The sequence below is a fragment of the Lissotriton vulgaris genome, chromosome 7 (assembly GCF_964263255.1).
Source record: "Lissotriton vulgaris chromosome 7, aLisVul1.2, whole genome shotgun sequence".
Taxonomy (NCBI): Eukaryota; Metazoa; Chordata; class Amphibia; order Caudata; family Salamandridae; genus Lissotriton; species Lissotriton vulgaris.
In genome coordinates, this window is record NC_141695.1 from 510,558,238 (window position 1) to 510,584,210 (window position 25,973).

General features: G+C 43.5%; 1 pseudogene; it reads left to right on the forward strand.

The window, feature by feature from the left end:
- The first annotated feature begins 605 nt into the window (after nt 1–605).
- LOC147701964 (uncharacterized) overlaps nt 606–25,973 on the forward strand; it is a 146,883-nt pseudogene continuing 121,515 nt past the window's right edge.

Sequence of the window (25,973 nt, forward strand, 5' to 3'; positions counted from 1 at the left end):
GGCTGTTGTTGGGGGCTTTTGCCCAGGGGTACTCAGTGGTGCATGGACTGAGTCTTTCTGTGGGGTCTCTTTAATGTAAACAGCATGGAGAGCATGGATGGCATTGGATTGTGGTGATTTTTGTGTGTTTTTTGACTTTTTGGGGTGGTGATGGGGCCTGTCCATGTGGGTGCGGGCCATTTTGAGGACTGGTACAGGCAGGGCCTGACCATGTGGTGGGGGTCTAGGGGCCATCTTGAAGCCAGGCAGTGTGCTTTGTTATGCCATAGGCCTGCACCCAGTCTGCCATGCTTTCATCCATTATGCCCAGGGGTACTCTGTCAGTGGTGCATTTTATTGGTTTGTCCATTTTGGGGGGTGGGTATAATAAAAATGCTTACTTGCAAACTATTAATTGAAGCGCTACATATGCAACATTTATTTAACTGATGTTCCTCTGGCTTTGTTTGCTTTTAGGTGCAGAAAGATGAATCATCAGCCTCATCGTTCCTCATCAGTGCCAGGAGCAAGTCCTGCTGCGGTGTGTGCAGCACATTGTCACGTGTGGCCACAGACAACTCTGCAACTTGTGCAACTGCGGCCTGCTGTTCTGACATCTGAAGAAGATGGCCCCAAAAAAAGTTGCCCGTAGCTCCTCTAGCAAGAAAGTTGGCAGTAAGGAGCAGAAGAAGCAAGTGGCGCCACTTACCAAGGAGATTGGTCTGCCGACCGCCGTAATTTTTTGGGAATAAAAAAAAAGTACGCCTTCAGCAGCGGGGTCTGCTGGGGACCAAGCTGGGAGCAGCACCCCCACTCCTTTGGGCTCAGTGCCACCACCACCACGCCAACTTAAGTCCAAGCCCTTGAGTGCTTTAGAGGCAGCCAGTCTAGTTGTTCAATCACCATCGACCAGTGATGTTGGCTCATCGCAAGAAAGTAGCAGCATCCTTCAATCAACATAGGTTGTTGTAACTCATCTGACGAGTGTTCAACAACCACAGCCGCAACAACAACCACATGTGCAAGTTCAAGCCCAAGTACATGTGGAAGGAGAGGCAGCGCAAGGAGGTGTGCAAGCAGAGGTGCATTGAGCGGCACAAGTGCCCACAATAGTTGTTCCTCCCGAAGTAGAGGCACATCAGGAAATTGACATTCAAGCCGAGGTATCATTTGAGGAAGCCACTCCTCCTGATCATTCATTGTCTTCCAGGTCCCTACGAAGGAAAAGATCAAGGATGGTGTCTACATCTTCTTCAAGCCCCCTTCCTTCTGATGATATGGATGACAATTGGGAACCACCACAGGCGTCTGAGAGTGAGGCACACCATGATCTGACAAAGGTAGCTAAGCGTAAAAGGAAGGTCCCCGAAAGTCTCGTACTTATGGAGTGTGATGATGACGCTGAAGAAGAAGTGGCGTATACTCCTGCTTATGAAGACTCTCACGACGACGACGCAGTCATCATAAACGTCATTCCAGGCTCAGCGGGCATGCAGCAAACAGACATTTTTACCCTAGCCCGAAATGCTGCTGAGCGTGATGTTGGCGACGTGGGAATGAGACCACCACCAATGCAGTTAACTAGTACACCACATCCTACCGTTTCAATATTTTCTCGCCAGAAGGGACCTCCATCCACCTCCACCTCCACCTCCATTTCGTCAATTAGTGGTGCTGCAAGTGCACAACGTAGTAAAGTTCGGCAACACACATCCTCCACTTCATCTGGCATTAGCATTACCAGTATCGCCTCCTCCGCCCCCCACAGACATTTGAAGTCCGCAGTTTGGGACGTCTTTAGTGTTTGCCCAACAAGGGAAAACATAGCCATTTGTACCATTTGTAAGCTTGTAGTTAGTCGTGGTAAGCTTGGTACCAACTATGGTACCGGAGGCCAGAGAGGTCATCTTGACAGACAGCACACTGTAAAATGGCATGCGCACCCACCCAAAGGAGATCAAGGAAGCCCGAATTGCAAGTCAACAAACTGTGTCTATTGATGTTTCATCTGATGATGACGAGGAGGAAGACGCGTCAAACATTCCTTCAGTTACACCCAGTACCCCTGTCAGCAGAACACCCCCTGCAAGATATATGAGCCACACTAAGAGAGTGGGAGAGAGTGAACACCAATGCGAAAAAGTTCATCAACATCACCGAGCGTAACTTGGTCGAAGAAGTCATCATCATCCCGTAAAATCATGGTCCAGCCCACCATAAGAAGCATGTTGTTTTCAGATGCGCCATTTGAACGCAACTACCCAATGACGCGTCTGTATGGCACTAAGCTGGCTAAAATGCTAGCTCTGGACCTTCTCCCTTTTTCTTTTGTAGAAGGGGTTGGTTTTCTTGAATTAGTGGCAACGCGCTGCCCTAAATGGAAGGTTCCTAGCCGGTTCTATTTTGCCAGAGTTGCGGTCCCAGCACTACATAAAGATGTGCTGGAGGTGATTGGGGCAGCTTTGCAGAAGAGTGCTGTTCACACTATACATCTGACAACAGACATGTGGACCAGTTGCCAAGCCGTTGATTACATGTGCATCACTGCACACTGGGTCTCTTTTTCAGGGGCTAAAGCAAAGCTAACCGCAGGTGTTGACCCGAACAACATTTTTAAAGCTGCTCGGAAACATGCAACACTAGCCATGTTTGGCATGGAGAAAGTCATACAGGAGAAAACATTTTGCAGGAGTTCATCACAAAGGTCTTTCAATGGCTGTCCCCAAAAAACGCAAGATTGGTTATGTTTCCACGGATAATGGCGCCAATGTAGTTAAGGCCATGGATATCGGTAGCAGTGTTTGGCGCACTGTATAAACCTGGTTGTTAAAAAAATTTTGAGTGAAGAAAGTCCAGTGTGCGAGTTACTGACCACCTGCCGAAGAATGTGCACACATTTCAACCATTCTTTTAAGTCCTGGATGTATCTGAGGGGCCTGCAACATGAACGTAAACTGCCAGTGAAAACACTCATCCAGGAGGTGGCAACACGTTGAAACTCAACCTTCTACATGCTTGAGCGTCTGTTTGAGCAGTGTACGGTAGTTGATCAGTATTTCTTTACACAGGGTGCAGCTATGAAGGACCTGAGGCTACATGTGGAGTAATGGAAGCTAGTTCAAAGTCTGACAGACATGCTTCGTCCTTTTGAGGTCTTCACGCGTGTAGTCAGCAGGGAGGACTGTAATTTGGGAAAAGCTATCCCATTGTTGCGCATGCTAGAGCACCAACTGAAGGCGGTGTGTTCCACATTTCAAAAAGATGAAAAAAAGCAAGAAGCTTTTGATTTGGCGGAGAATTTATTAGAGCGCCTACTTTGCAATGAACGTCTTCAAAATATCCACACAGAACAGCATTACATTTGTGCTACTATTCTCGATCCACGGTACTAAAAGGCACTGGCAGGCAGAGTATACTTTCCTTTTGATGACGCAGAAGTTACAAAGTACAAACATTGGCTAGCTGTGTCAGCCATGAGGTTTGAAAGAGAACGGCAGGAAATTAAAGGAAAAGGCAGTACATCAGCATCAGCAGGCCATCCCGAGTCAAAAGAATCCACTTCTGCATCTGTGGCTGTGGCAGAAGTGAGTGATTTTCCCTCTCAGCCATTAAAGACACCAGCATCCGGATCATCTGCACCAGACACAACAGTAACAATGTGTGAAGAAGAGGATTGGCTAACTCGGCTTGGGTTTGCTTCTCAAAAGGTCCCAGCAAAAAGTAAGCAAAGTGGAGGAACCGTGGAGAACCTTGAGTCGATGGTGCAGGAATATCTGAATGACTCAACAGAGGTCTATGTTCATGATGACCCATTGGCGTATTGGCATGGGAAACGTGGGAATGAGACCACCACCAATGCAGTTAACTAGTACACCACATCCTACCATTTCAATATTTTCTCGCCAGAAGGGACCTCCATCCACCTCCACCTCCACCTCCATTTCCTCAATTAGTGGTGCTGCAAGTGCACAACGTAGTAAAGTTCGGCAACACACATCCTCCACTTCATCTGGCATTAGCATTACCAGTATCGCCTCCTCCGCCCCCCACAGACATTTGAAGTCCGCAGTTTGGGACGTCTTTAGTGTTTGCCCAACAAGGGAAAACATAGCCATTTGTACCATTTGTAAGCTTGTAGTTAGTCGTGGTAAGCTTGGTACCAACTATGGTACCGGAGGCCAGAGAGGTCACCATGACAGACAGCACACTGTAAAATGGCATGCGCACCCACCCAAAGGAGATCAAGGAAGCCCGAATTGCAAGTCAACAAACTGTGTCCATTGATGTTTCATCTGATGATGACGAGGAGGAAGAAGCGTCAAACATTCCTTCAGTTACACCCAGTACCCCTGTCAGCAGCACACCCCCTGCAAGATATATGAGCCACACTAAGAGAGTGGGAGAGAGTGAACACCAATGCGAAAAAGTTCATCAACATCACCGAGCGTAACTTGGTCGAAGAAGTCATCATCATCCCGTAAAATCATGGTCCAGCCCACCATAAGAAGCATGTTGTTTTCAGATGCGCCATTTGAACGCAACTACCCAATGACGCGTCTGTATGGCACTAAGCTGGCTAAAATGCTAGCTCTGGACCTTCTCCCTTTTTCTTTTGTAGAAGGGGTTGGTTTTCTTGAATTAGTGGCAACGCGCTGCCCTAAATGGAAGGTTCCTAGCCGGTTCTATTTTGCCAGAGTTGCGGTCCCAGCACTACATAAAGATGTGCTGGAGGTGATTGGGGCAGCTTTGCAGAAGAGTGCTGTTCACACTATACATCTGACAACAGACATGTGGACCAGTTGCCAAGCCGTTGATTACATGTGCATCACTGCACACTGGGTCTCTTTTTCAGGGGCTAAAGCAAAGCTAACCGCAGGTGTTGACCCGAACAACATTTTTAAAGCTGCTCGGAAACATGCAAAACTAGCCATGTTTGGCATGGAGAAAGTCATACAGGAGAAAACATTTTGCAGGAGTTTATCACAAAGGTCTTTCAATGGCTGTACCCAAAAAACGCAAGATTGGTTATGTTTCCAAGGATAATGGCGCCAATGTAGTTAAGGCCATGGATATGGGTAGCAGTGTTTGGCGCACTGTATAAACCTGGTTGTTAAAAAAATTTTGAGTGAAGAAAGTCCAGTCTGCGAGTTACTGACCACCTGCCGAAGAATGTGCACACATTTCAACCATTCTTTTAAGTCCTGGATGTATCTGAGGGGCCTGCAACATGAACGTAAACTGCCAGTGAAAGCACTCATCCAGGAGGTGGCAACACGTTGAAACTCAACCTTCTACATGCTTGAGCGTCTGTTTGAGCAGTGTACGGTAGTTGATCAGTATTTCTTTACACAGGGTGCAGCTATGAAGGACCTGAGGCTACATGTGGAGTAATGGAAGCTAGTTCAAAGCCTGACAGACATGCTTCGTCCTTTTGAGGTCTTCACGCGTGTAGTCAGCAGGGAGGACTGTAATTTGGGAAAAGCTATCCCATTGTTGCGCATGCTAGAGCACCAACTGAAGGCGGTGTGTTCCACATTTCAAAAAGATGAAAAAAAGCAAGAAGCTTTTGATTTGGCGGAGAATTTATTAGAGTGCCTACTTTGCAATGAACGTCTTCAAAATATCCACACAGAACAGCATTACATTTGTGCTACTATTCTCGATCCACGGTACTAAAAGGCACTGGCAGGCAGAGTATACTTTCCTTTTGATGACGCAGAAGTTACAAAGTACAAACATTGGCTAGCTGTGTCAGCCATGAGGTTTGAAAGAGAACGGCAGGAAATTAAAGGAAAAGGCAGTACATCAGCATCAGCAGGCCATCCCGAGTCAAAAGAATCCACTTCTGCATCTGTGGCTGTGGCAGAAGTGAGTGATTTTCCCTCTCAGCCATTAAAGACACCAGCATCCGGATCATCTGCACCAGACACAACAGTAACAATGTGTGAAGAAGAGGATTGGCTAACTTGGCTTGGGTTTGCTTCTCAAAAGGTCCCAGCAAAAAGTAAGCAAAGTGGAGGAACCGTGGAGAACCTTGAGTCGATGGTGCAGGAATATCTGAATGACTCAACAGAGGTCTATGTTCATGATGACCCATTGGCGTATTGGCATGGGAAAAGAGAATTGTGGCCAGAGATCACCAACCTGGCTATAAATTACTTCTCTTCCCCACTCGCAAGTGTGTCTTCTGAACGTGTTTTCAGTGCTGCTGGTGGCATTGTAACTTGCAAATGGACCCGCCTCTCGCCGAAAAATGTGGAGAGGTTAACAATGATCAAGATGAATCAGCACTTCATACCACCAGATTACAAAATATGAGAATACACGCAGGAAGAGGACGAGGATGATTAGGACACCAACTTAGATGAGGGAAGTTCTTCTCTGTTAGGTGACCTACTCCCGCCTGAATTCGCAGAGTATGAGGACGACCTCTTCTTCGCTGACACCGAGCCCTGAAAATGAGTCAATGAATCAATATCTTTTTTTTTTCGTCCTTATTCACTTTTATTCCTGTGTGTCTGTCTTTCTTTGTTTTGCAATATCTATATAAAAAAAAACTTTAATCACCTAATCACAAAAACAAGCCCATCAGCTGAACTGTCTTCACTTATTTGCCTATTGATTTGAAGGTGCCGCAGTCAGCATTCCTCAGGTTCACAAGTTCACAAGAACATGCTCCTCTATCCTCCTCCTCCAGACTCCTATTTCCCTCAAGGCAGATAGCTGGATTACGCCCAATGAAGAAAGACTCTGCACTTGTGGGGGTGTTCTACTTCTTTGTGGGTGAGTTGACCGGTCTGGGGCCATTGCTGGGAAGGTCTAATACCGGAAAAAAGTGGTTTGGAGAAAATCGGAGCAAAAAAAGATTTTGCGCTTTTGATCACTTGCCTGTCTTTGGGGTGCTGTTTGGCCGGCTTTTAGGTTGTTGTGGGTGGGTTTTGGGGTCTGGGAGCACTGCTGGCACAGTCTAATGTGGATTGCATTTGTTTTTCAGGAAATCCATGGTGGAAAAGGGGAGTTAGGGTCTAGCTGCACAGCACGTTTGGACAGAATTCCAGGTAGTAGGCCCATTTTTGCTTTTGGCCAGTTTGGGGGTGTTCTACTTTTTTGCGGGTGGCTGCAGGGTCTGGGGCCATTGCTGGGAATATCTTATACCAGATAAAAATGGTTTGGACAAAATCGGGGCCAATTGTTTTTCATTTTCTTGTCTTTGAGGTGCTGTTTGGGGGGTTCCGGGTGTTTCTGGGTGGGTTTGGGGTCTGAGAGCACTGCTGGGTATGGAAACTTTTCATTGCAAGAGGTTTAAAGCAAATCCATGGTGGCAAAGGGGAGTTAGGGCCTAACTGCAGAGCGCGCGCGCAGTGATTTTGGAAATTTGCCGGAAAATTTCAAAGTCCCCATTTTTGTAGTTTTTCTTGTTGGCTGTTTAGGGGTCTCCTACTTGTTTACGCCTGGGTTGATGGGTCAGGGGCCATTGCTGGGAAGGTCTAATACCGAATAAAAGTGGTTTGGAGAAAATCGGAGCAGAAAAAGATTTTGCGCTTTTGATCACTTGCCTGTCTTTGGGGTGCTGTTTGGCGGGCTTTTAGGTTGTTGTGGGTGGGTTTTGTGGTCTGGGAGCACTGCTGGCACAGTCTAATGTGGATTGCGTTTGTTTTTCACGAAATCCATGGTGGAAAAGGAGAGTTACGGCCTAGCTGCACAGCGCGTTTGGACAGAAATCCAGGTAGTAGGCCCATTTTTGCTTTTTGCCAGTTTGGGGGTGTTCTCCTTTTTTGCGGGTGGCTGCAGGGGTCTTTGGCCATTGCTGGGAATGTCTAATGCCGGATAAAAGTGGTTTGGACAAAATCGGAGCCGAAATTTTGTTTGCGTTTTTGCTGACTTGCTTGTCTTTGAGGTGCTGTTTGGGGGGGCTCTGGGTGTTTGTGGGTGGGTTTTGGGGTCTGGGAGCACTGCTGGGTATGGATACTTTTGATTGCAAGAGGTTTGAAGCGAATCCATGGTGGTAAAGGGGAGTTACGGCCTAGCTGCACAGCGCGTTTGGACAGAATTCCAGGTAGTTGGCCCATTTTTGCTTTTTGCCAGTTTGGGGGTGTTCTGCTTTTTTGCGGGTGGCTGCAGGGGTCTGGGGCCATTGCTGGGAATGTCTAATGCCGGATAAAAGTGGTTTGGACAAAATCTGAGGTGAATTTTTCTTTGGGTTTTTGCTGACTTGCTTGTCTTTGAGGTGCTGTTTGGGGGGTTCCGGGTGTTTCTGTGTGGGTTTTGGGGTCTGGGAACACTGCTAGGTATGGATACTTTTGATTGCATGAGGTTTGAAGCAAATCCATGGTGGCAAAGGGGAGTTAGGGCCTAGCTGCAGAGCGCGTGCGGAGTGATTTTGGAAATTTGCCTGAAAATTTCAAAGTCCCCATTTTTGTAGTTTTGCTTTTTGGCTGTTTGGGGGTCTTCTACCTGTTTCCGCCTGGGTTGACAGGTCTGGGGCCATTGCTGGGAAGGTCTTATACTGGATAAAAGTGGTTATGAGAAATTCGGAGCAGAAAAAGATTTTGCGCTTTTGATCACTTGCATGTCTTTGGGGAGCTGTTTGGCGGGCTTTTAGGTTGTTATGGGTGGGTTTTGGGGTCTAGGAGCACTGCTGGCACAGTCTAATGTGAATTGCAATTGTTTTTCAGGAAATCCATGGTGGAAAAGGGGAGTTAGGGCCTAGCTGCACAGCGCGTTTGGACAGAATTCCAGGTAGTAGGTTCATTTTTGCTTTTTGCCAGTTTGGGGGTGTTCTGCTTTTTTGCTGGTGGCTGCTGGGGTCTGGGGCCATTGCTGGGAATGTCTAATACCAGATAAAAGTGGTTTGGACAAAATTGGAGGCGAATTTCTTTTGCGTTTTTGCTGATTTGCTTGTCTTTGAGGTGCTGTTTGAGGGGTTCCGGGTGTTTGTGGGTGGGTTTTGGGGTCTGGGAGCACTGCTGGGTATGGATACTTTTGATTGCAAGAGGTTTGAAGCGAATCCATGGTGGCAAAGGGGAGTTAGGGCCTAGATGCAGAGCGCAAGTGGAGTGATTTTGGAAATTTGCCTGAAAATGTCTAAATCCCCATTTTTGTAGTTTTGCTTTTTGACTGTTTGGGGGTCTTATACTTGTTTCCGCCTGGGTTGACGGGTCTGGGGCCATTGCTGGGAAGGTCCAATACCGGATAAAAGTGGTTTGGAGAAAATCGGAGCAGAAAAAGAAAAAGAAAAAGATTTTGCGCTTTTGATCACTTGCCTGTCTTTGGGGTGCTGTTTGGCGGGCTTTTAGGTTGTTGTGGGTGGGTTTTGGGGTCTGGGAGCACTGCTGGCACATTCTAATGTGGATTGCATTTGTTTTTCAGGAAATCCATGGTGGAAAAGGGGAGTTAGGGCTTAGCTGCACTGCGCGTTTGGACAGAATTGAAAGAAGGCCGACAATATTCTAAGTATGAGATTTTCCATTTTTGCTTTTTGCCTGTATGGGGGTGAGGGGGGATTTGGGCCTACTTTACTTTCAAAGTACGTTTTGTCACCATTTTCTACTAGGCCTCGTTTTTTGAGATCTGATTGGGGGTCTTCTACATTTTTTGCGACTGGGTTTAGTAAGGGTCTGGGAAGGTCTAATTTTGTTCTAAAACACAGTTTACAGTACACCTAGCTTGAGGGGAAAGATCCGCTAAATTAATTCGCCTATACTTATTTATCCTTCAAAAGGAGACTCAGACAGAGTACGCACTTTCAAAAATATTGTACTGTCTATTCGGAAACTCAAAGTGTGACTTTTTGCACTACACAGCGTACATACCTTATATTTATTTGTCAGTGGTGTTCTAATATCACTTCCTGTTTTTCCATCAATAATTACAGGCCGGGTTTCAGCATGTGCAATGGGAAAAGGATGAAGTCAGGCCTCACATTAGCGAGCCGCAATTCAGCATCCGCCAGGCAGGCAGTGAACAGGGTGTCTTCTGGTCACCAACATTGATGGATGGAGCGTCAGATGGAATGGAGGAGTCCCGCTAATAAGAGGAACGGTTGGATGCATCTTACAACTTCCCAAATTCAACAGGACAACTACAACAACATATAGATACAGTATCCGTTCTTTTCTAATTAACTTTTAAGTAATGTTATTGCTGTGAACTTCTATGACTGTGACTCTGTATTTCTTTGATCTCTGCTTCTAAATTCATCCCTACAGCCATTGTATAGGTTTTACTTCAGCTATTTTTCAAACCTAATTTAATGTACAAAGTGTTTCTCTGAGTGCACAGCTAGGCAAGTGAAAACGCATAATTATTATTGCAGCCCTGTACTGTCGCATTCTTTCATTCACGGTTGTCGACTCTGCAGTAGTGCATGCACTTTCTTTATGTCACTTAAAAGATTTATGATTAGCTTTGTACCCAAAGATTTGTTTATCTTCAATTATTGTTTGTCCATGCTGTGCTTTTTTTTTCTTCTCTCAACAAAACCTTCCCAAAACCCCCCATTCCCATCCATTTTCCAAACCCAAACCCTCTTTCCCCGGGCTGTGTGGTTTTGATTGATGTGTGACTAAATGACAGCAATAATTCCACACACTTGCTGGGGAGGATAAGGTCATAGCAACAGGCTGGTGAAGGAATCCGAGGATATGTTCTTATTCAGCTTGACACTGAGTCACTATTGGCAAATGAAAGCAGATTTTCATGTGCGCCATCAACTTGATTGATCATCAAGAACATCCTCCTCCTAGACGTGGCAAATGATTACGCTGCTGTGTCCTTCACCTTCAGTACTATTTCTTGTAGTAGTAGCCAATGTCAAAGAAATTCAACGCAAGTACTAGTTATACTTTCAATACTTTACCATTTGGTAGGCTACATTATGGCACTGTTCTAGTGTACTGTCACCTGCTATATTCTCTATCGTACCGTTCTAATGCTACGGTAAGGACAAACAAGGTTTCATTTTTTATTTTCAGATGTTGCAACTGCCACTGTGTAACACCACAAGTACCACCGCAATGATGATAGTTCATCCGCCCAGGATTGCCAACCTTAATCGCCATTTCCCGTGCAGCCAGCCCTGTGACTAGCCCTATTTCCAAACACAAATTACAGGTAAGATAAGCGTTTGGGGGAGGTAGTATAATGGAGTATTAGGAGAGACAAGAGACTGATGGTCCTAGGACTATTGAATTCACTTACTCTCTGACAGCCACTTAGTTTTGAAAACATTTGGGCCATTAGTACTTACACAACTTGAATCAAGATGCCACTTAAGTTTCAGGACTGTTAAACTCCCACCCATCAGCCTCAAAAGCAGTAAAAACACGTATGCTGAGATAAAGTTTAAAGTATATTTATATATCCCCTAACAGAAATAATCTCCTGCAAGACCCAACCGACCCCCCTCCCGAACCCCAACGAATGTCCCTGAAAACGAAGTCCAAAAAAGTAGAAAACCCAACTCCCAATTCCCACCCCCCAAAAGTCTTTAAAAAAGGGGCAAGGGACAGTCTCCTCCTACTGCTGCCTGCTGTTGACTTTTCGGGCCAGGTCGGCATGCTCCTTGCGGAGGGTCTCGAGCAGGGTTTTGGTGTTGAGGAGCTCCTGCTCGAGGTAGGACACCCTCAGGGAAAGGCGGTGCATCCTTTTTTTGCAACTGCTGTGGGAGGCAGCTGATTTCTTTGCTGCTCGGCGGTGGCGGGTGGCTGCGGTACCCCGGCTCTGTACCGCTGGAGACCTGCTGCGCTGACTGGCTGACCCAGGGAGCGCGGAGGAGGATGCAGGTGACGCTGTGGATGTTGTTGACGTACTCTGCGTGTCCTCCTCCTCCTGGGCCGCCAGCCGCCGATATTTGGCGACTGTGGCCTCCAGCCTCTTTTGCCGGGCCCTTTTAGCCAGCTCCTTCCGTGTTGGTTTGGAAGGAGCATCTATATGAAGCAAGAAAGACTTAGTCTGTAACCAATGCTCTTTAAGATTAACACAAAATGATTCAGCAGAAAGTTGTGTCACAGTAGAACTAGTAACTTGCAAGCGCATTACAAAACTATTGTGGCCAGTATCTATCTAACCTCCCACTTATTCATCCTTGCTCTAATATTAGTGGGAGTTTAAGGAATCAATTAGACGAGCACTATGGACTCACTCCATTAGAGTCGACTATGACAGTACACCAGTCTTATTCTTCCTCTTCTCTCTTGTTTAGCAAAATTGGTACGGTAACTTCTGCAAGCCGGCATAGTGCCAGCGCAGTCAACTTGCACCCGAGAAAAACAGACGCCCGCCATGATGAGTGAGACAGACTTGCGTTACTATACCAGTCCAGTACATGCAGGTGGTGATGCTCTTACTTTCTGTTATGGGTGGCACTGAGAATACTCTGTTACAAGGGCTACTGCTTAATTAATTTAACTTTCACCCTACAGTGCCAATGAATACTGGAAAAGGAAAATGAAGAAGATAAATAATCTGATTATCTATCAATGCACATGGTATGTATTTGCTTACATATGGGATGACTTTAGGTGCTTTGCTTTTAATTGAGTGAACAGTGATACATCCACACATGAATGATTGAGTTCTACTAAACTTATTAACAGAGGTAGTGAGTGGCCATCGTAATAGCCGGATATATGCTGTGCTTGCAATACAAACTACTGATACTATTCATGGTAGTATTCGGACAAAATTACAACTTCTTTTCCTTGCCTTGACTACACTGGGACGGACGTGCGGGTGTGGTGTTACATGCTCTTCAAAGTAAGACTTAGTTTATCCAGTGACCTTCTACTCTCTCTAGATACACATATGCTATCTAAGAGTCAGATAGTACCATGATCCAGGCATCCATCCATTCAAACTATATGTCAATCATTCTTCTTCATGTCTCTCATCTGGACAAACCTTAAGTTTTCTCACGGGGAGCACACTATTCAGTCTGCAATCTCAATAAGTAAGGAATATAAGAGCTTGCCACTGCCTGCCACTACCGTGGCAACCCGCACAGCAGTTTCGTCCGGCACTTGCACCGCCTCCTCCCCTGAAATCTCCTCCTCCACCTCCGTGCTGGGCCCAGCAACAGATGTTCCACCTACAAAGTACATTTAAGAATGTTAGATGTCATAGACATACACCACTCACTAGTATTTTGTCTAGGAATGAAGAAATGTGAATACAGAAACCAATCTAATAATTTGTAACTGTCTACTCTAAAGTAAAAATTTCCCTTTTTCCAGGAAAGGGTGTTGTCTTGCTGCACTTTTTGACACAACTGATAAATGCTTGCTTTTTAACACGCACCATTTTTCTCATAACAGACAGAAGCTTCACTTCTAAGAAGAAATAATCATCACATGGATGGAGTGACCAACGATTCAGCACCAAAAAGAAAAATTAAAGTTCAAACCAGGTAAGGGCTCGGCTCACCCACAATGAATGTGTGAAATAAATCATCACTAAGCACTTTTCCATTTTTAATCAACCGTTTATGTTTTATGACAAGCTTGATTTTAATAAATATTTTTACTTTTAATAAAGCTTTAAAACTTAAATAGACTCTGTGGTTTTTGGTCAAGAGTAAATGAGCAAAAGGTTTTTCAATTTGCAAGCATGAGTCCGTGCCTCTGACACTTCTGGACTCTGACTTCGTACTCTTGTCCTGCGTTGGATAATCATCATTGGGGATCAATCATCGATGAATTTGGGAGCTAAATGACTCTGCCACACTATCTAGTCAGTAAGGAGATTGGGGGTTCTTCAAAGTCTGATATCACTGAGGTAGGTGGAAAGTCTACCTGCGCCTATTATAATTGATAAACAATGCACTATTAAGTGTCCATAGTTCTGTTTGTGCAGATTTGTCCCTGCAACAGTAGTAGTATGGATTGTCCTCCTATCCAAACCAAAAGTAAAGTAGTATCTTATTCTTTCTTGGTGGTCATTCACATTTTATTGTGGGGAATTGTCAAAGCATAAACATTTATAAGACTTGAAAAGACATTATGGACAATCCCAAAGGACTGCACTCAGTGCATAGAGCTATTGCTGACTAGAATGGGAGTTTCGGTTAACACCTTTTGCCAACTGTGCAATCTTAGTTAGCTACACAGACAGACTGATAAGAATATTCTAGTAATACCACAGGAAGTCATAGTAGAGGCAGGAGAAGAATTTAGATACAGTCTTGAAGAAGATCAAAGACGATTTAGAAAAAATCGAATGAGGAACGCTAGGAAAAAATAGGTACTCTACATTAAAATGAAAACTTACTGGGGTAAGCAAAGCAGCCCTCGCCTGACCGATCCTGGCCTGCATCCAGTTCCACAGCAGCTTCCTCCTCTGTCCTCTTGCCCCTGGGGGGAGCTGATGTACAACATGAAAGAAAGAAAGACCCGAAAACATGGATGATTGTTGTCAACCAAATTAAACATTTCAAAAGAACAATACCAAAATATTTTGGCGAAATAGCAAATACACAACTATTCCATGGGATATATTGACCTATCTCATGTGGTCTACTACGATACTAGTATTGCTTGATTTGCGGACCGTCGACGTGGAAAGTTATGTAACTCACTAAACAAACTACTAAAAAGGTTCGCCTAGGACTGGCAGGCAGCAGTCAGCAGCACGCGAAATGACAGACAAACTCCATCGTGATTGCAGATCAGCGACAACACTAAAAAGTTTCCTACTACATTAACCAGTCATTAAAATACTCAAACTATCAATCCACCACCACTATTTCTTCTTATTGCCAGGTGTACAAAGGAAGGACTGGACTTGAGTCTGTAGGGGCAGAGTTACAAGCCCCTTGCGGATCCTTAGCTCCATTGTTGCGTGACTTTTGTGACGCAGTGGCAGAACAAAAGAGGCGCCATGGTGCGGTGTATATTAACAACGTGACGCATATGAGAGATGCATCACGTTGTAAAGCCCTGCACCATCCGGAGGTGTTCCGGCGCAAGGGAGGGCGTTCCTAAAAGTGGCTGAGGGAAATCTACAAGATTTCAATCAGTCACTTTTAGGACAATGATGCGTGACTCAAACCCTGCGCCTGCTTGAAGCAGACGTACGGCTTGATGGAGCATTGGGGAGATAGGGCACCCCAGAGCATTGCTGGAGCTGCGCCATCGTTGCGACGCAACTCCAGCAATGGGCCGCCTATACAGCACAGAAGCGTAACGCTTTGGTGACGTTTTGGGACCATGGTGCGCCGCATTGTAAATACGGCACACCATGAGTGGTGGTGGCGTGGTGCACAAATACTGGTGCATCCCTGCTACTTTGCAGCGATGCGCCGGTAATTAAAAATCTGACCCTTAGTGTCTAGCATTACGCAGTCCTTTAAACTATACTCATACATAATTTTTCAGGCCAATGAAATGAACACAAAATCGGAAACAAATAAGCATAGTAGCAACACTACTGAGAAGGAGAGCAGTGCACCTGAAATGCCCATAAGATTTTGAAATATAATTAAATTTACCTGCAATGTAATCGGCAGCATTATTGCTCTTGGTAAAAAACATAAATGTGCAATATAATAACACACAGAGCAGGAGATAACAGAGTATTGATGAAATAACTACTAATACTCACCCAGCCCGGGGTTCTCAAGGCCGAGCAGGTCGACCAAATCGCGTTCCCGGTCCAGGAGATTCGTCCAACGGTGGGTGGCCTGGTGGGAGGTGCGCCGGACCCGAGAGTGTTGGTACTTGGCCCTGCACACCTTCTCCCACTGCTTCCGGCGCTCCCGGATCCCATAGCCGCTAGCGATCTTGCTGCCTGCCATGATGTTCCTGGGGTGGCGGCGTTGGACAAAAAAAACTAGTGCGGCCACCTCCTCCACGCTAAAGATCTCCTGGGCTGTGACTGTCTTCCCCCTCAAAACACCCGCACGGGAGCCGGGCAAGGGGTGCGGGACCCTTCCCCTTTCTTCCCGGCTCCCTTTACCATGGTCTGGGCAGAAAGGAAGGTAAATAATAAATAAGAAATAGAATTAGGAAGAAGAAAAGAAAAGAGTTTAAAAAAGTAGTTTAAAATTAACCAAAAGTAGCAGAAAACACAAAAATATAGAGCTAGAAAAATAGAGGGATACATAATAAGTAAAATAGATCAAAAAAAACTTCAAACAAGCAAAGGATGGCAGAGATTGACAGAGGATACAGAAAGCATGCCCAGAACCATAGCAATGAATGAGAAACAAGATGGCCGTGCCCGTTCACGACCGCGTGGGTAAGTTCGCGCAAGATTTCCCTCGCGATCACACGAAAACTTGTACTAGCGAGCCGCACACTTTGCGAGATTAGACATAGCGCCCGGAAACGGAAATACATCACGCAAACAAATTGGCCACGCCCGTGAACGACAGTGAGGGCAACTTCGTGCCGCTACGCTACAAGCGGCTCACTAAAATGCACAAAACCTTGCGAACTTACACGCCGCAAAAAATAAATCGCATATTCGCACGAATTCGCAACTTCCGAATTCGATCATGCGCAAATTCACGCCCTGCGACTCCCGCTAAATTGCAGAAAAACAATTTTTGCAAAACTGAAAGCACTCAGCAGGTGCAAAAGTTCAAACTCATCATTAGTAACCATTCCCTGTAGTGCTTCCTGAGGGCCCCCTCCAGAGTTCAGTTGCCTACTTGCAACTATTCTATGACCCTGCTCTGACCCTCACAGCAGGCTCAGAGAATAGCTACAAGTAAGCCACAAAGGTCCTGTGAAAAAAAATTGCACTGCAACCAAAAGCAATTACAGATAAGGAAGCAGGTGCCAGACTGGAAGTTCAAATTCAGTGACACATTAATCAACCCAAATTAATTCATGTCAGTTGAAGCAGGGCAGGTGTGCTTTTCCCCCCACAATCTACAGTGATGAACCAGAGGGTGGCAGTGATGTACCAGAGGGTGGCATGGGTGAACCAGAGGGTGGCAGTGGTAAAACAGAGGGTGCTGTGATGAACCAGACGTACTAGAACGAACATATTCATGACCAATTCGACCCGACAAGTAAGTTCGCATTTGCGAACTGGTACAAAACCCTTGCAAACTGGCAGAAACCTTTGCGAACACCAAAAAAAAAGAAAAAATCTGCAAATTTGCGAGAGTTCGCGGATTTTGCGGATTCGCAAAAAATCCCAAAATTCGCCCATGCTTAGAAATGTTCAGCTAACTATAACGTGTGAAACCTACGTTTTTTTCAATGAATTTGCATTTCTTTTTTTAAATGATAATTCCTAACTATAATGTGTGTGAAACCTATGGTTTTTTCAATTAATTTGCAAGGTTTTTTAAATGCTAATTCCTAACTGTAACTTGTGTGAAACCTATGGTTTTTTCAGTGAATTTCAAAGGTTTTGTAAATGATAATTTATAAATGTATTAATTATTATGTCTTTCTTTTTATAATAATTTCTTATATTTTAAATATAAATATGTATTTAATTTTTTAGATTATATTTCATATTCTTATTATAAAATAATAGCAAACTAAATTGCAAAGTAATTTTTGGATGAATTATTGCTTGATGTCGGTTGCAAGTATAACACAGCTCCAGCAATTCTCTTGGGGCCCTATGCTCACAATGCTGTATCCATCCTTACACCTGCTTCAAGCATGTGCAATGTTTTGATGCAGCATAAGCTCAAAAGTCACTGAATAAAATGTTATACATTTCACTCAGTCATTTTTAGGAGGCCTTGCTGCACCCCCTTCTGCACAAGAAAGCCTCTTCTTTTGCAGCGCTTTACAATGTAATACACCCTCCAGATGCGTCACATTGTTAATAGCACACACCATGGCACATCTTTTGCACCACCTCTGTGTCACAAAAGTGTCGCAACAGCTGTGTAAAAGAGGCGCAAGGGGATTGTAAATCCGCCCCTAACACATACAAATTCACCCAGGCACTTTCACCAGCAGCGCAAATTGAAACATAGACTTGTAACATATTTATGTACATATGATACATTGAAATGCTGCGGACATACTACAGTATACTATAGATAAACACCTTATAGATTTATGATGTAGCAGTTCCTTATAGTTCTGCGCTTTCACATTCTCCATACAATAGTAACATATTCATTCATTCATTTATGAACTACACATTCATTCTGACAAACATTTACACACTAACATAGAAATATAGATCTTTCTTTGACCATTGAAGGTAGTTCTAAAATTAACTGGCTTTTTTGTTTTGTATTTTTTTTGTGTTTTCTCAACAAATTCCAAGCAGAACAAAAGAATGAAAAAAAGATCAACTAATGTCGAGGACAGCAATGATCCTGCATCCTGCGTTTCATCAAGTCTATAGACTGTTCCCCATAACACAAATTTTATCGCAATAAATGCATAGAATTTTAACTTTAGCAAAGTCAGAATCTATATGTGGGTGTGGACTGCTTGCTAAATATTCTGCTGCAGCAGTTGATGTGCTTGGTGCAGAAGCAGGTGGGCTCTCATGCAACCTCCGTCTTGCAGCTCGAGCAAAGATATTGGGGTGCAAGTTCTTCACGTGTCGCAAAATATTTGCTGTGCCAAAGGAGTATTTTTTACATGGATCACCCCTTGAAAGAGTTGTTTCGAAAATTTTACAGGTTACTTTTGGAGCATTAAACTTTTTTTGACCTTCTGGAAAAGTGAAAAACTTCCAAATTAGAGCTTCTTTCCTCTTCTTTGGACGTTCTTCAGGAAGGAAATCTCCCTCTGAAGAACTGCTGGAAGATGACTCCATTGCTCTTATTATTGTGATCTTCCTTCTATTTGAGAAGATTCTCAGAACAAATGCTTCTTCTTAGAAAGTCACAGTCGAATAATTATAATGTGACACAACTTACAACAGTCGCAATACGAAAATATATGAACGAAACAAATCTCTCATTTTAAAGTCACATGGCTCTGCGTACGCTTATGATGCGCTTGTGCAGCTCTTTCAATACTAGTACGCATGATGTTCTACCGCGATTTGTGTAATTATTTTTAACAGTAATATATGACTATTACAAGTATTAAAAAAAATCATAGTTATCCCAAATGTCTGCCCTTAGTATGTACATTAAATACATACATGTTTTAAACCAAGTAGAAACATTGCCCCCTTTCGCATACAGAACGCCGTACATGACGTCACACCGAAGCTTTAATGCGACGCGTAACGTCAAAGCATATTCGTACTGTATGCGCGGGTACACGCTGAGTATGATAAGCAGTACAAACTATGGTGCGATCACCCTCTCAGTGACAAATCAGAGCTCAGGGCGCGCTAAGGAGAATGATTAGAAGTGCTGACTCATTGCAGATCCGATTCTGGGCCTGCCTTTGTGCACATTATAACACCGCCCCATCTCTCTCTGTTGTTAATTGTTAGTGCACACACTCATACTTGCACATGCGCGGTGCATGCCAGCCTACACTACCCACATGCCACCACCTAGCATGCTTGCTATCATTTAGCCTGCAAACCAATACATTATCCAATGGCATTTCACCCAGGTTTGGTCATCCCCCTCGGTTCACATATAATGTGGGCACTGACACGAGCACGCTCTCGTTTGCCTGCCTCTGCTGTGGTGACAGACAGACTGTCGAAAACACCCCAGACTCAGCGAAACCGCAGCCTTTCAAGACACAACAAAAGACGACAGAAGCAAAGGTAAGAGAAGACGTCACAACATCAACCTCCACTGTAAATTGTATATGCATAATGCTATTTTTTTATCCTTCGTATGGCTTTCCTACCCCTCAATGGTCTTAAATTGTACTTACATAATTGAAATATTTCTTTATAAGTCACAAGGTCCTATACACCTTTAATCTTAAAAATTTTGCGTGCATAAATTTCTGTGTCGTATTTCTGTACTACGCAACGTGCTTAGGCCTCTATTATTATTAATAATTGTGCGTCCATGATAGTATTTTTTTTTCTGCATCATAAGGCCGTCTATGGCCTCAATAAACTTATTGATCTATCTTTGTTTGCTGGAGCTGCAACAGTCTTAACTATGGAATATTAAGAACCCGCATTAAAATTCACTCTTGATAGTAGTTACGCAACTCAGTTTACAATGACTAATCAAAATGTCCTTTTGTTTCCTTCACCAAACATCGTTCAGAAGCAACCACAGCCTATCGAGCAACAGCAATGGAATTCTCTGCAACTTATTGAATATACTTTGACGTATAGAAGCAGAGTTCAAGTCGAATGGTTAACTCCGGTGTCCACACTCTTCATACAAGGTAAGCACAGCAGCCTACATATACAATGCCAACATAGCAATGCATTAGAAATAAGTCGCCATAACGGGCGTCAGTAGTGCAGTAGGCACTGCCATATAGACACCACTTGAACGCGGCACTATAACAACTGAAATATACCAGGTACACTCGTAAAACTGTAGTGTTAGCTTTATTTGTGAAACGAGAGAGGGCCATATTATCAAACCTGGGTGACAAAATTATCGCCACTTTATCGGCAGAAAAGTGCCGCTAAATTGGCGATAATGGGTTTGATAATATGCTCTATGGAATTCCAATCGAAGCTCATGTTACATGTGAAGGACATCAGACATGAGCTTCGATTGGAATTCCATAGAGCATATTATCAAACCCGATAAAGTGGCGATAATTTTGTCGCCTAGGCTTCATATTATGGCCCAGAGTGCGTTCTGTACAGCAGCTTCTCTGCAAAATCGATAATTACCTCCGAGCAGTGACAACAGATAGCTTACAGCAGTCTGACAAACAGATCCACAACCTTATTACGCCACTTTTGAGTCACTTTTAACATGGGTAAATTGATGCAAGGAGCTAGTAAATCTATGTCTGACTTTTCAAGTAAAAATCTCAACTCCAGACTCTGCGACACAGTTTTAATGTTGTTTTCTCTCTCTTTATCTCTATCAGTCTCTGTGACATCATTTCTCTTTCTCTCTTAAACTTAGACACTGCTGTCTGCTTGGACTTGTGGAAGAATTGTTGAAATGAAGTTGTCAATCCAACTGGATGAAGTGTTTGGCCGCAAGGTTTATACAATGGTAAGCACAGAGGCCTAGATCTACAAATCCTTCATAGGAATGCATTAGAAATAATTCGGCATAACGGGCGTTAGTAGCGCAGTAGGCACTTCCATATAGACACCACTTGAATCCGGCACTATAACAAGTAAAATGTACCAGGTACACTGCACTCATAAAACTATAGTGCAACTTTTATTTATGAAAGGAGAGAGGGCCATATTATCAAACCTTGGCAAACTGCCGCTAAAGTGGATATAATAGGTTTGATAATATGCTCTATTGAATTTCAATCGAAGCTGATGTTAGATGTGAAGGACATCGAACATGAGCTTTGATTGGAATTCCATAGAGCATATTATCAAACCATTATCACCACTTTAGCGACACTTTCCTTTTTTTTATTTCAAAATATTTTTATTATCATTGCAAGAGAAAGAGAAGAAAGAAAAAAACATTTCTTAATTACAAACATAGTATTAAGAGTATTATTATACATTGTTAATACAGAGGAATTCATTATAACATAATGTTCATAGAAAAGTAAAGAAAATATCATAAATACACATTATAGTAGTCTTAACAGCATTTTAAAGTCAAAGGATCAGATGAACGTTCCCCAAATTTTCTCTAGTTTTCTTAATGAACAAGGCCCCCTTATCTTTGCTAATGATATTTCCATAGTATAAATTTCATTGACTAGAGTCTACCACTCCATAACATACGGAGGTTTCGAAGAAATCCAAGCTCTAGCTATTGTCAATCTTGCACAGGAAAATAAGATAGTATTCAAATCTTTATGTGGACTATTTACATCCGGTGAGTCTAATAAAATCAAATGAACAGAAAAAGGCGGAAATATGAATTGCTTCTAATAAGAACTCCTTCTATTCCTTTCCAGAACTCAGACAGAGCAGGACAAGAAAAGAGCTAATGCTCTGATTAGCAGCAATCTGATCGCATTTAGGGCATTTAGTGCGATCATTCAATAGATTACTTGGTAGCCAGCTAATAATTCTTTGAGGAGTATAATATAATTGACAAATGGTTCTGTACAATTGAAGTCTTATATTAGAAGACTGGACCACCTGATTGATTTAACAGAGAGAAGCAGATATCTGGTCTGGTGTTATATTTATCCCTATTCTAGCAGTCCATTTAGCCGCCAATTTACAACAATCATCTGCTTTCAACTGAATTAAGTACCTATAGCTTTTACTAATAGGTGATTTGGCCTGATCAGAATACAGATAATTTAAAATATCAGAATGACAAACTTAATTGATATTTATTTTCCGTACTAAAAAGTCCTGGATTTGCATATATTTGAAATACATACCATCATTCAATTTATAGAGAAATTTTAGTGAAATGAAATCAGGTAATCCTTCAGAACCATAGAGATCACCTAGGGTATTAACACTACAGCTGGACCATAAAGCCCCTGCTCCATCCGAAAAGATACCAGAAAGTCCAGGATTGCCCCATAATTGTAGTTCTGCATAAAAAGAAGTAATCCTACCATAGATCATGATCAGATTGCAGATTCTTATCATATCCCTGGCAGTCCTAAACTTGACTCACTTGTAGTAGTTTGGATCGTGGACTCTAGCTAGAAATTGTTTACAATCAGGGCCTAACATAAACTCATGAAAAAATAGCGAGTTTTCATTTTTAAGCAAACTTTGGATACAACGAAAAAAATTTCCATAAAAATATAATCTAAAATCAGGGAAAGTCAACCCTCCTTTTTCTATTGGGAGTTTCAACAGCTGAAACGATCAGCGAGCTTTTTTGTACCCCCAGATATAACTTCTGCATATCCCATCGAGTTTTTTAAAGAAAAGATTTTAGAGGCGTAAGCAAATCGATCAAAATAAATACAGAAATTTACATACAATTTTCATTTTAATTAAGTTGATCCATCCAACTTAACTGAGTGGTATCTTATGCCATCTTTTTAGTGAGAGAGTTACTTCTTTTAGTAATGAATTATAATTAAGTGCAATTAATTCATCAATATTTGCAGAGATTTTCACTCCCAAATATACGGCATTTGTGCACGTACCTTGAACAGGAACCTGTGGTTTATAATTAGCAATGACCTGTGTTTTATTTAAATTTCATTTGTAGCCAGAAATATCCCAAAACATTTTAGGTTCCCTAGTTATCCTTGGAATAGCTTTAACTACATCAGTAGTGAAAATCGCAATGTCATCCGCGTACGCGGTTATTTTTAAAGTGTTCCTACCACGTTGAAAGGGCGCATTTAAGAATGGTTCCATAGAGAGAGCAAACAGCAAGGGTGACAGAGGACACCCTTGCAGAGTGCCCCTCGTTATTGGGAATTTAGATGAACTCATGCCTGCATAACTTATTTTGGGCGAACAAAGCGATACAAAAGTGGATGATGAACGGAGCGTTTGAGCAAATCAAACACTCACCCCCAGTCAAATGATCTGGGTTTAATCCATCACCATTCTTTAGCTTACTCAGCCACCCCAGTTCAGACATGGCCATATGAAAATCAATCTGACCCTGTGCCTCATGGGAACAGTCCAGCCGAACTGCCAAGCCATGTCTTCCCTGGACCGGAAACAAGCATCCTGGGACCGGTTTTGGATTTATAATCCTCATCAGCCAGGCTATCTTGAATCCAGAGGCCAAGTGAGCAAGGGACTCACGTCTAAGCATACCCTGCCAATTTAGGGCGAACAAAGCGATACAAAAGGGGATGATGGACGGAGCGTTTGAGCAAATCAAGCACTCACCCCCAGTCAAATGATCTGGTTTTAATCCATCACCATTCTTTAGCTCACTCAGCCATCCCAGTTCAGACATGGCCATATGCAAATCAGTCTGACCCTGTTCCTCATGGGAACAGTCCAGCCCGAACTGCAAAGCCATGTCTTCCCTGGACCGGGAACAAGCATCCTGGGACCGGTTTCGGATTCATAATTCTCATCCGCCAGGCTATCTTGAATCCAGTGGCCAAGTGAGCAAGGGTCTCACGTCTGAGCATACCCTGCCAACTTAGGGCGAACAAAGTGATACAAAAGGGGATGATGGACGGAGCGTTTGAGCAAATCAAACACTCACCCTAGTCAAATGATCTGGGTTTAATCCATCACCATTCTTTAGCTCACTCAGCCACCCCAGTTCAGACAAGGCCATATGCAAATCAGTCTGACCCTGTGCCTCATGGAAACAGTCCAGCCCGAACTGCCAAGCCATGTCTTCCCTGGACCGAAAACATGCATCCTGGGACCAGTTTCGGATTCATAATCCTCATCAGCCAGGCTATCTTGAATCTAGTGGCCAAGTGAGCAAGGGACTCACGTCTGAGCATACCCTGCCAACTTAGGGCGAACAAAGCGATACAAAAGGGGATGATGGACGGAACATTTGAGCAAATCAAACACTCACCCCCAGTCAAATGATGTGGGTTTAATCCATCACCATTCTTTAGCTCACTCAGCCACCCCAATTCAGACATGGCCATATGCAAATCAGTCTGACCCTGTGTCTCATGGAAACAGTCCAGCCCGAACTGCCAAGCCATGTCTTCCCTGGACCGAAAACATGCATCCTGGGACCAGTTTCGGATTCATAATCCTCATCAGCCAGGCTATCTTGAATCCAGTGGCAAAGTGAGCAAGGGACTCACGTCTAAGCATACCCTGCCAACTTAGGGCGAACAAAGCGATACAAAAGGGGATGATGGACGGAGCGTTTGAGCAAATCAAACACTCACCCCCAGTAAAATGATCTGGGTTTAATCCAGCACCATTCTTTAGCCCACTCAGCCATCCCAGTTCAGACATGGCCATATGCAAATCAGTCTGACCCTGTGCCTCATGGGAACAGTCCAGCCCGAACAGCCAAGCCATGTCTTCCCTATGCTTTTATTTTTAAAGTGTTCCTACCATGTTGAAAGGGGATAATACTGCTTGAGAGAGAAGTGCATTTAAGAATGGTTCCATAGAGAGAGCAAACAGCAAGGGTGACAGAGGACACCCTTGCAGAGTGCCCCTCGCTATTGGGAATTTAGTTGAACTCATGCCTGCATAGCTTATTTTAGCAGTCGGCTGATCATACAATGACCAAATCCAACCAAGGTATTTATCTTGGAAGCCAAAAGCTTCAAGTACTGCCCATAAATAGTCCCACCCCACTCGGTCAAATGCTTTCTCAGCATTCAGAATGACCATTCCAAGTGGGGTGGACTCAATTTGTGCAACGTCGAAAGCGGTAATGGCCATATTAGCATGGGCGGTGGTATCTCTCCCCATGACAAAACCATGCTGTTGTATATTAACCAGCTCTGGCATAAGGGGAGCTAACCGGGTAGCTAAGATTTTCGCAATAGCCTTAGCATCCTCATTGATTAGTGAGATCGGCCTGTATGATCCACATTCATCTGTGGGCTTTTGTTTTTTAAGAAAAAATACGATTTTGGCAGTATTCCATGAGGCAGGGGCCTTCCCTGTTTCCCCAATTGAGTCTATGACTAAACTAAAAATAGGGAGTAATTCCTGAATGCAGATTTTATAAAGTTCAATGGGGAGCAAATCTTCCCCAGCTGCCTTACCAGAAGGGAGAGAGGCAATTGCGAGCCTTATCTCTGTAGGAGTGATATTTGATTCAAGTTGGCTGGCTCCTTCTCTATCTACGTTAACAAAAACAATGGTCCTTGACCCAATTCAATGCAATGATTATATCACAAAAGTAGTCCTTAATTTACTAACTTGGAGCCCAAATAAATTTTGCTCTTTGAAAAAGATCCAGACTTATTCATACAGTCACAGAGCACAACAACTGTGTCGTGTTTATAGAAAAATATAATATTTTTTATTTTTGCTAAACCATGCTTATAACCTCTTAGAATTCAAAGGTTTCAAGTTCCAATTTTATCAGGTTTTTACAATATTTACAATGTTTTTAAAGGTACGCATAACAAGGTGCTCATGGA